We start from the raw sequence: 11,429 nt of genomic DNA, 5'->3' as shown, positions 1-11,429 counted from the left end.
ATCTCCTGGATAGAAAGGCCAAATGTTCTTCAATATCATCAGATTCATCCTGACTGGAATTGTCTTCATCCTCAGCAACTTGCTCTTTACCCTTGCTTGATTCTGATTTGCTTGTGCCAATTTTGAGACTTGGCATTATCTTCTCCTCATTCCTGGCTTCCATCTTCTCACTGTCAGCTACAAGAGCAACTGTTCCTCCTTTTCTCTTTCCCTTTTCCAACAGCTCATCCTGCTCCATTTCAAGTTCATAAGTCTTCAGAATTCCATATAATCTTTCAAGTGTGAAGTTCTTATAATCTTGAGAATTTCTCAAAGAGACAGTCATGGGCTTCCATTCCTTTGGCAGAGACCTAAGAAATTTTAAGTTGGAATCCTTGACTTGGTACACACTACCATACAGCTTCAATCCATTCAACAATTTCTGAAACCTGTTGAAGGTATCATTTAATGATTCACCTTCTTCAAAGTGAAAATATTCATACTGTTGAATAAGAAGCTGCATCTTGTTCTCTCTGACCTGCTCAGTACCTTAACAGATTATTTGTACAGTATCCCAAACTTCCTTTGCAGTTTGGCTATTGATGACATTGTCAAACATATCTTGATCTAAGCCATTAAACAAAATGTTCATGGCTCTCTTATCCTTGCGGATTTCTTCCATGTCTTCAATAGTCCATTCTGCTTTTGGCTTGGGAATGGACTGTCCAATAGCAACTGTTGCAGTAGCAGCTGTAGCTACTTTGTGAGGAATGTGAGGACCATTTTCAATACAGTTGATGTAGCTTTCATCTTAAGAAAGAAGATGTAAATGCATCTTCACTTTCCAGTGATGATAATTATCTTTTTCCAGGACTGGGATCTTTACACCAATATCCTTCCTACTCATGATGGTAGCAGGAGGATTCTTCTGTGCACTCATGATGTTAGCAGAATAGATCTTTAAACTCTTTGTATGTTAAGAGCTTGCTCTGATACCAATTTTTATTCCCACTGGACTAACAATGAGATTTACAGAAGGGTGGTTGAATGTAAATCTCAAAACTTTTTCAAGTTTTGAGCAGTTTCTAAGGCTAAGTGTTTGAGTGATCAAATGTGTGTGAATTGCTTGAAGCTGATGCAGACAGATATATATTCAAACACAAATGTAATAAGCACAAAGAACTTAAAAACTTTTCTGGTGGATTTGTTGTTCCACCAGAGATGTGTTATTTCAGAAAATCTGTGATTCAAAGAATTAAATCACAGCTGCTTCCTAGTACAAACTAGATGATTTTCTCTTTTGATATTTCTAAACAGCTCTGGAAAATTCATGTCTAATTACTAGCCGCTACTTGGTTTATATATCACCAAGTTTACAAGTGAAGACAAACTGTAAAATACAATTGAAAAGATTCTTCACATGTTTCTTCTTCATTTCTCTATCCAATGCAATCTAGGATAATCTGTAAATCTTTGAATACTCCCTTGTTTGCATCAGAATGGAAATGCTGCATTTTCTTGATTCCTCCTAGAGGCTTCCACATTCCAGTATGTCTCTGTCAACCCATGTGCCTCTGTCAGCTTGTGAATTGTCACTATCAACTGCTAATGAACTAAGCATCCATTGAAGCTTTCATCCGTTGATGCCTTATCCGTTGAGGCTTTATCCGTTGAAGCTTTATCCGTTGATGCATTATCAGTTGAAGTCTTTATCCGTTGAAGCACTTATCCGTTGATGGATATTATCCGTTGAAGCATTAGAGACATCCGTTGAAGCTTTGTTTCTTATCCGTTGAAGGTCTTCAATATCCGTTGACACTTCTTCACTTATACAAAATTACAAGGCATGAAATATTTACAATTAGCCCTCCTATTTGTACATCCATTAGTATTCAACATGACTGATTATTTCCTAACAACATCTAAGAATTACAGCTTGAAACCAGAGAGTGAAATGTGCTACAATACTAAACTTATTGCTAAGTACAGCTATTCCTTCAACGGATAGCCATGATGGTCTTATCCGTTGAGGCTACAAACACTAGATTTCTACTTAAGTGTTTTGCTTAACTTATCATCAAACTAATACACATATTCCTAACATAAGACAATGCATGAGTAATTCTAGAGATTTTGTGATTTATATGTATGTTTTGGTTCGAATTTTGATGAAGGAAATGAAATTTTTTGAAAAGATTTTTGATTATGTTATGTTTAGGTGAGCTAAAGTGGAGATTGATTGATTTTGTGATTGGTAATTGCAAGAAGGCCGAATAGGCCATATAAACTTAGAATGAAGCTTGGTTTTTGATAAGAATGATTGGGTGTGTAAATGTAAATGTCTATGGATTTGATTGTTTGATTGTAGTAGGTGGTTCAAATTAAGGGATAAAAGAAAAAGGGAACTAAGATGATTGATTTTGAAAGCTATAAGTGAAAGTTATGATCGTAAAGGTTAAGTTGTGAATAAATCATGTACTCGTAAGAGTTATATAAGTGTAATTTGAGAAATAGTTAAGGTTAAGCAAGTACGCGTCAATTGTTAAGTATATAAAGATATGCAGGTTACAAGAAAGGAATGTGTTATGTGCTATGTGCTTATGTATGTAAGCTATACTCGTATATCTGATTCAAGAATATAATCGAGCTATCGTATTGACTGATCGTTCTGGGAACGAGAGTTGAGAACTGATTAAGGTTTTGGTTTTAGTGTAGATTCGGAGCGTGAGGGAATTCGGGCTAGGAAAGGAAAGGATATACTAGGTGGCAGTAGTTCAACCTTCAGGAAAGCAAATTCAGGCAAGTAACTCTGATTACTTATGTAAATGGTTATAAGGAGAATGTTGTTCATACCATGTAGAGTATTGAACTGTTTAATTAGTGAAACCCTGATATTGATTTAAAATACCCTGCCTTTGATCTTGATAAACTGTTATTGATAAGCTTATTGATTCAACCCTTTGATAACCTGACCTTTCTGTTCAAGATATTTATTAAGCCATGAATTGTATTGAACCCTATAATTATCTTTGTGAACCCTATTGAATGATACCTTATTTCCTGATCACCCTATTACAGATGTTGATCCTTCTAACTTAAGTACCTTGTTATTCCTGTTACAGAATCCTTAAGAATTGTTCCTTGTTTATCCTTGAATCACTCCCTGAACTTTGTTTTCTTAAAATCTGGCTTAAGAATGAGTTTCGACTCGAAAGAGTCTGAATGATTTCATATTCTTGGTAATGATAAAAATGGATTTTTTTAAAACTTATTTGTTTCTCCAACTCAAGGTTTTCCAAATGAATTCCTGATGGATTGGATTGGGACGTAAGAGGCTAGTGGGACTAGTCCAGTCATGGTAAGAGGCTAGCGGGGCTAGTCCAGCTTAAGGCTGAAATTATGCCGATTGGTACCTTAAAGACCCGATGTAGGTCGGTACGGGCTGATCACCCGTATTATAATGAAATGGAAATATAAAGTGATCCAATCAAGGGTTCTAAATGATTATTTAAGAGGGAACTGAAACTTTCTGTGCAGTAAATCGATTCTTGAAAATGAAAACGGTTTATATGGTTTTGAAAAGAGTTGATTATGTTAATGTGAAGCTTAAAGCTCGAGAACCCTGATTCTTAAATCTGTTGATCATATGATTGATTCCATATATTGAAATACTGTTGCTTTCCTCTTTTGAAAGATCTATTCTGATCCTTTAATGATTTGTGATGAATGTCGGCTTTCGTCCTACGTTGAGCCTTGTTCCTTAAAAGCTCCATATTATTCCTTCAAAACCTTTCTTTCACCCAAAAGCTGGAAATCTGCCACCTAGAACAAATAAAGTAGAATGCCCTGAGTTTGGTAAAAAAATACTGTAAATTTGATATCGTAGAATTGCTTTATAGTTACTTGCTGAGTTTTATACTCATATGTTTTGTTTTGATCTAACCATGGCAGTTAAGCAAGAAGATGGTCAGGCTTAGGCGCACTGCTCGTAAGAGCTTACCTGGTGGTCCATACCTTGTTGAGGGCTTCCGGTAGCCAGAGTAGGTAGTGGTATTTTTGAGGAGCACGCGCCTAGAAAGAAATCTGTAAAGATACAACGTTTTATCTGTCGGTTCCCAGCCGGAATCGATATTGTTTATTTAATAATATTTTGGGGTTGTAAGTTATATTTTATGATTGGTAGTTGTAATCTTGTCTCATACTTTATCCTATTGATCCTGTTAGAGGTTAATCGGGGTTTATGCTTATTTAATTATTAGATTAAAGGTGTGTGAGTCCTCATTTCCTAACCCCGCGATTGAGGGTGTCACATGCAGGGTTTCACATAATTTAATCTTTTTGAGCTTTCAAGGGGACATCATTATCCTGAATAATATCAGGACATAGATTTCCTTCAACAGTCAATATTCACCATGTATATTATTCCATTACCCAAAATACAATGATTTAATTCAAAAGAATTATCTCATATATAAATCAAAGTATATAAACAATATACACGTGTCAATCACTATATCCAGATTAAGAACCTAAGCAATAATAATAACATAGAATCTTAATTCACTTTGTTAATCAGTTTAAGTGAATAATTCTAAATTTGATCCTGCTCAATATAGAAAAAATATATTAGTATTATTTAATAGTCAATACAAATTCATATAAATAATACTACAGTCGTTCCAGTGGTTTGTCTAACACCACTTAGACTGTGAACCTTTATTATATAATATAAGGAGTTTAACAATCTAATCTTCTGCTATCCCATTTGATATTAGATTGTCTATAATATATAATATACAGACAATGTGAAAACATGCATTTAAGATATTAAATGATTATTATAGTAGTATATACTTCAAACGAATAGTTCGGTATAAACCCTAACACCGAATTCATGGACTTCATCAACTACAGTGAAATGATCAACTTGGCCAGTCTCAACAAAAAGAATTTGAGGAAGGAATGGTCATTCTTGTTTGACTCCATTGTGAGAGCATTCACATGTAGAAAGACAGGGTATGATAACATTTCTAGTGTAGTTCAGAAATTAATATTCTCCATGGCTCACAACAGACACATCAATGTGGGGATGCTAATTATACAGGAGCTCGGCACAAGGCTAACTATGACTTTGTCTTCAAGAGGTAAGGACATTTTCTTTCCTAGGTTTATAATGTCTACTTTAATCCATAAAGTTGCAAAAATTCATTTACTTGATGGCGTAGATAGGACAAAAATAGGAAATTATAAGCAAGTGTCCAAAATTTTATTTGATTCACTTACTACAAAGAACAAGATAAGTTTGTCTTAAAATCACTCCATTTATGTTGGAGAGATTTAAGACTTATCCTTATCATATTCCTGACATGAGAACTAATGTTAATTTTAGTACAGCAATTGCTCATGTTCTCGTAGAAGTACAAACACTGGACAATCAACAGGGGTCCTCCCAAGCTGAGACCATTTCTTCTATACCAATGGAAGCTAGGAAACCAACCAATTCATCATCTCAAAAGGATGAAGTGGGTAAAAAGAAAAGAAAGCAGGCACCCTTAGTAATAATAAATGAGAGTGGTGAGGAACAAACTGAACAGGAGTCACCCCTGGTCAAAAAGACAAAGAAGGCTAAATAAACTGAGCTGACCACTCAAGCCACCTTTGCATCCTCCCAAAAGGATGTAGTGGAAAAAAAGGGAAAAAACAGACTCTAGGGGCATCCTCTCAACAGGATGTCTCTATTGAAAAGAGCACTCACCCTAGTGCACCCTGTACAAAGTCTGCACAAACACTTGAACAAATTCAAGTATATGAAAGGAGAAAAAAGGATGGCACACACAAGGAAAGCACATCACTTGAAGATCCCTCTTCTACTCAAGGGGAGCTACCAACACTTCAATCTGAGATTCGAAGTCTGATTTCTAAAATTTCTTTATCCTATAGTTAAACACTTGAATCTAACTCTCAAGTGTTTCCAACATCAAGTGACATGGTTCTAGAAACTGTGCTCACCACCCAGGACCCACAATCAGTTGGTGTAAAGCATAATGTAATGTAACATGTAATCGAGGAATTATAACTCAACATAAAAAAGAATTAGATAAACAATATTAAAATTGTGAAGCACATGAACCCTAAAGATGAAGATATGATATACACAAAGAATCAAAAGATGCAAATGACTCTCTAAGTCCAAAATCAAGTCATGTGGAGAAGTTCATTAATATGTTCAAGCCCATATGAAGAATAAGACATCAAAAGACTTCCAGTATCAGTTACATAGTTTAATTTAAAGTATTAAAGATCAGGGTTTCGGTGTTTGAAGCAATGGATAATCAACCAAGATGTATTAGTTCAGAACTGTCAAGGAAATTGGAGTAAACTAGTTCATACTAGTTGCTTGTGAACCAGACAAGTGCACCAAGCATCAGCACATCAGGAAGGGTTTGATTTAATTATACAGAAGGAACATTAAATATTGATACAGTTATTGGAAACTAGATTTTCTCTAAGGAAAGAAAACCTACTTGGGTTACAGGGTCAAAATTAAGAATCCTAGGAAATTTGTTTAAGTCATATTTCACTACAGTGACTCCAAGGTCGCAAGTAAAGACTGAATGGTGAAATGACTAAGGCATATACCCTAGTCGCAAGTAAATCTACAGGGAATCTCTTAGTCACAAGTATATTGAACAAGAATATTTCTAAGGCAAGGTCGCAAGTATCTTGTACAAATATGTTTCTAAGACAAGGTCGCAAGTATCTCTGTAACACCAAGGTCGCAAGTATCTCTGTTTACAGGGTTGGAAGTATCTTGCACGATAATGTTTCTAAGGCAAGGTCGCAAGTATCTCTGTAACACGGAGGTCGCAAGAATCTCTGTTTATAGGGTCGCAAGTATCTTGCACAAGGAAAACTCTAAGGTAAGGGCGCAAGTAACTTCACATACAGGGTCGCAAGTATCAATGCACCCAGGGTCGCAAGTAACTGTGCTTGGTTGAATTTCTATTGATACAAAGCAGCAATTCTTAAGGAATGTGTGGTTCAAATAATGCCACCTGTACAAAGTAAATTGAAGACTACAAAGCAGCATTTGAATTCATTCAGTGTATTATCTTCTTCAGTTCAACAGAAAGTGTTTACGAAAGCTCCATTAAAGAACCTCATTTATTAAGCTTGTAAACATAGTGTTGTGCTGCTGAATTTATTGTAGATAATCAATTCATTGATTAGATTGTAGCAACCTCAAGGTTTATATTAATAAAATAGTATATTTCTCGAATTATTTTGTGTGTGTTTTGATTCCTAACGAGGAACTTGTAAACGAATCGAAAAAGATTGTAGGTATCGTATTGAACCCCCCTTTTACGATACTTTGGGACTAACAATTGGTATCAGAGCTTGTTGATTGACATACAAATCAAGATAAGGAGAAATAAACAAGTTCTTGAAAAATTTCTTGAAATTTTTTAATTTTCAAAAAAATTCATTTCTTGAAATTTTTGAACTTTAAATCATTTTAATTCCGCCAAGATGATGAATACGCAAAAAATTGGAAGTATCAAGGGTCCCCCATTCGACAGAGATAATTACAACCTATGGAAGAAAAAGATGATGCTCTTTATGAAAGCTTCGAATCCACTTTATATTGGGATTTTACTGAATGGCCCTTATATCCCGATGGAAGTAGTTGCTAAATCCACTACTGCAACTGGTGTAAGAATTCTTTCCTCGTCTACTCCCAGGATGGATATTTTGAATACTCAGTATGAGGCATTCAAACTTCAACCCGGAGAAATACTATCTTCACACTTTGAGAGATATACAAAACTGTTAAACGAATTAAAGCTACAAGGGAAAGTTTATCCTATACGAGAGTCTAACAGAAAGTTTATACTGACACTCCCAGTTCACCTGGAACAAAAGAACACATCAATTAGGGAAAGAGCTGATTTTATTACCATGTCCCTAGATGTAATCTATGGAAAGCTAAAAACCCATGAACTGGAGCAAGAGAAGAGAGTTATTATCTATAGACCTAGTTCTATTGACATTAAGAGCACGGAACTTGCACAAACCTGTGCACTTATAGTTCCTGAACCTGAAACCTAAGAAGTCAAGGTTGCACCCTCCTCAGAAATCAAGGAAATTGTTATAGCTGAAATTGCTCATAGTGAGCCAGAGGATGAAAGTGAGTTTTACACTCAGGAAGAACTTGAACAGTTGGAGGACAAATCTATGACATACATGGCTGCAAAATTTAGTCATGTTAGATTTAGAAGGAAACCCAACTATAAACAAAGGGGTTCATTAGGGAAATTTCAGAAAGGAAGCTACTCATCAGGGTCAAGCTCCAGAGGAGGCTACAAGTCAAGTTGGGTAGAGAAGAGCAAAAAAAGATGTTACAACTGCAATGAATTGGGGCACTTTGCATCTGATTACAGAAAGACCAAAGCAGCAAAAGGAAATGATTCATATGAAAAGAAGGAAACTTATGAAAATCTGAAAAGGAAGAATGAGAAGCTGAAACAGAAGCTGAATGCTTATGTGGTTAAGGAAATGGGAAGAGCATATATTATTGAAGGAAAAGCTGGGATGATACTGATTCAGATGAAGAGGAAGAGTATGTGAATCTAGCTCTTATGGAAAACTCTGCAGAGGAATCACCACAATCATCTCAGGTTTCTGAACTTACCACTATTGATATGTCCGTGTCTGAATACAAATCTACTATGCATGAACTTACTTTAGAATTGTATAATGTTCATACAAACATGCTTGTATATAAACTTGAAAATAATAAATTAGTTCTTAAAACTGAGAGTTTAACCTATAGAAATGAAGAACTAGAATTACTTGTAGTTGGCTTAAAAGACCTTAAACAAAAGAATGAATATCTAGAGAATAAGGTTAAGTGCAATGTAGACGTAGAAGATATTCTTAGAACCCAAATTGCTGACTTAGAAAAGAAGTTACAAGCATTTAAGAATGAAGCTTTGACTCGGAAGAAGATAATATATAGTCAAATATTTAAATCTAAGACTTCAATAAGACTTGATTATTCTAAGCTGAACAGTAAGAAGCATATTAGTGCATCTGAGATAAACATGTTTGTCTTAGAAAAGGTTTCATATGTTATTAAAGGTGATATATCTCCGTTGTTCACTGAGTCTGTTTCAGAACCTTTGGATAAAGTAAATTTGATAATCAATGAGGAATTGATTGCTGAAGACAGAGAGAAGGAGAAGGTAGAGGAATCCCCTAAGACTCCTAAGGCTCCATCTAGTAAAGATAAATACATAGCTGAGCTAGGTGATATGGTGGATAGGAAAGAACCTGACACACTTAAGAAACCAGACCCTATAGTTAACTCTAAGACTGGTGAGAGTGTTAGGGTTAAGGCTAAGAAAAACAGAACTAGAAAGGTAGGTGTGAATAAGAAATCTAATTTTGTATCTTCCTCATCTGCATCTAGAAAGTTATGTAATAATTGCAATTCTGCTGCACACTTTACACATGCATGCACCAAAGCTAAAGTATCATTTGTTGCAACTTCTAGTGTGCCTTCCATGCCTAACATGCCTAGTTTCCATGAGCCATGTGGCGTAGTTGGTTGTATGCCATGTGCATTTGTTACCATGTCTGAATATTTCAAAGCTTTTCATGCAACTTCTAGCACTTGCACTGACACTAAGACAAGCATGAGTAATGAGCACATATAGGCCAAGACTGTAGTACCTCCTATCTCTAAGTCTGACAACTCTGTTGAGACTAGCACTGAGAAGGAGTCAGTCAAAGTGAAAGCTAAGCCTGTTAAGGTTTCATTTGTTGATTATGTTTTTACTCCTAAACCTTCAGGACCCAAGAAAGCTTGGGTACTAAAGTCTTCTTAATCAATCTGTGTTTGCAGGGTAAAGTGAGAAAGGAAAAGATCATGTGGATTTTGGACAGTGGTTGTTCTAGGCACATGACAGGACAAAAGTCCCTGCTCACATGTGTGGTTGAGAAAACTGGCCCTATAGTTACCTTTGGAGATGACAGCAAAGGATTTACTAAAGGAAATAGCAATTTAGAAATTGGGATTGCCATCATTGAAAACATCTCTCTTGTGGAAGGATTAAAGCATAATCTTCTTTGCGTCAGTCAGTTTTATGACAAAGGATACAATGTTGATTTTAGGCCAGAAAGATGTTTGATCACTCACAGGAAAGATGAGTAGCTTGCTTTACAGGGAGTAAGGAAAGGTAATTTATTCGTAGCTGACTTGAAGTCTACCTGTGATGGAGTTATGAGATGTTTCTACAGCAAAGCTTCATCATAACAAAGTTGGCTATGGCACAAGAAGCTCTCGCACTTGAACTTCAAGATAATGAACTCTCTAGTTAAGAGAGAATTAGTGAGAGAATTACCATAGATGGAATTCTGTCAAGAAGGACTCTGTGAAGCATGTAAAAAGAGGAAGTCAAAGAAAACATCACACAGAAGCAAAGAAATGATAAGCATACCTGAACCTCTTCAGTTAATTCACATAGATTTATTTGGTCCAGTGAATGTGTTGTCACTATCAAGGAAAAGATATCATTTAGTGATAGTCGATGATTATTCCAAGTACACATGGGTGTTATTTTTAAAATCCAAGGATGAAGCACCTCAGTTGATAGTGGATCATATAAAGAAGATTGAGATAGAAGCGAAATTACCTGTCAGAAAGATCAGATCGGACAATAGGACAAAATTCAAGAATGCATTTCTAAATGATGTGTAGAGAAAGGTATTTCGAGACAGTACTCATCCCCAAAAACATCCATAACAAAATGGAGTAGTAGAAAGGAAGAATCGAACCTTGGTTGAAGCAGCAAGGACTATGCTAAGTGAATCAAAACTTCCTACCTACTTCTGGGCTGAAGCTGTCAACACAGCGTGTTACACTCAAAATCGTACCCTGATTAACAAAGATCATGACAAGACTCCTTATGAGATTATGGATGACAAGAAACCAACACTGAAATAATTTCATGTATTTCGAGCTAAATGTTTTGTCCTAAAAGAAAGAAATATGCACTTGGGAAAGTTTGATGCTAAAGCAGAAGAAGGTATATTTCTTGGCTATTCTCTGGAATCTAAAGCTTACAGGGTTTATATGATCATTGATCAGAAGGTGATTGAAAGCCTTAATGGAACATTCGACAACACCAAGTTGGCAAGCCTGGAAAAGAGAAAAGGATTCTGAATGTCTGGAATTTAAGAATCTGTCAGATGATCCTTTGGATATAGAAGAAACTGTGATTGCTAGATCTATACCTACAGTACATGGCAATGTTGTTCTGGATCAAATGGTGGAAACAATTATTATGATAGTCATACAGGAACACCTTCAAGAACTACTACTCAAAGATCAGAATCGTCAAGTGATGGTGGCAGCAACTCAGGGGGAGCAAGAAGAGGAGCTACTG

Source organism: Apium graveolens, chromosome 4, assembly GCF_009905375.1.
Source record: "Apium graveolens cultivar Ventura chromosome 4, ASM990537v1, whole genome shotgun sequence".
NCBI lineage: Eukaryota > Viridiplantae > Streptophyta > Magnoliopsida > Apiales > Apiaceae > Apium > Apium graveolens.
The sequence above is the reverse complement of the archived record's forward strand: the minus strand, read 5'-3'. Positions refer to the sequence as shown.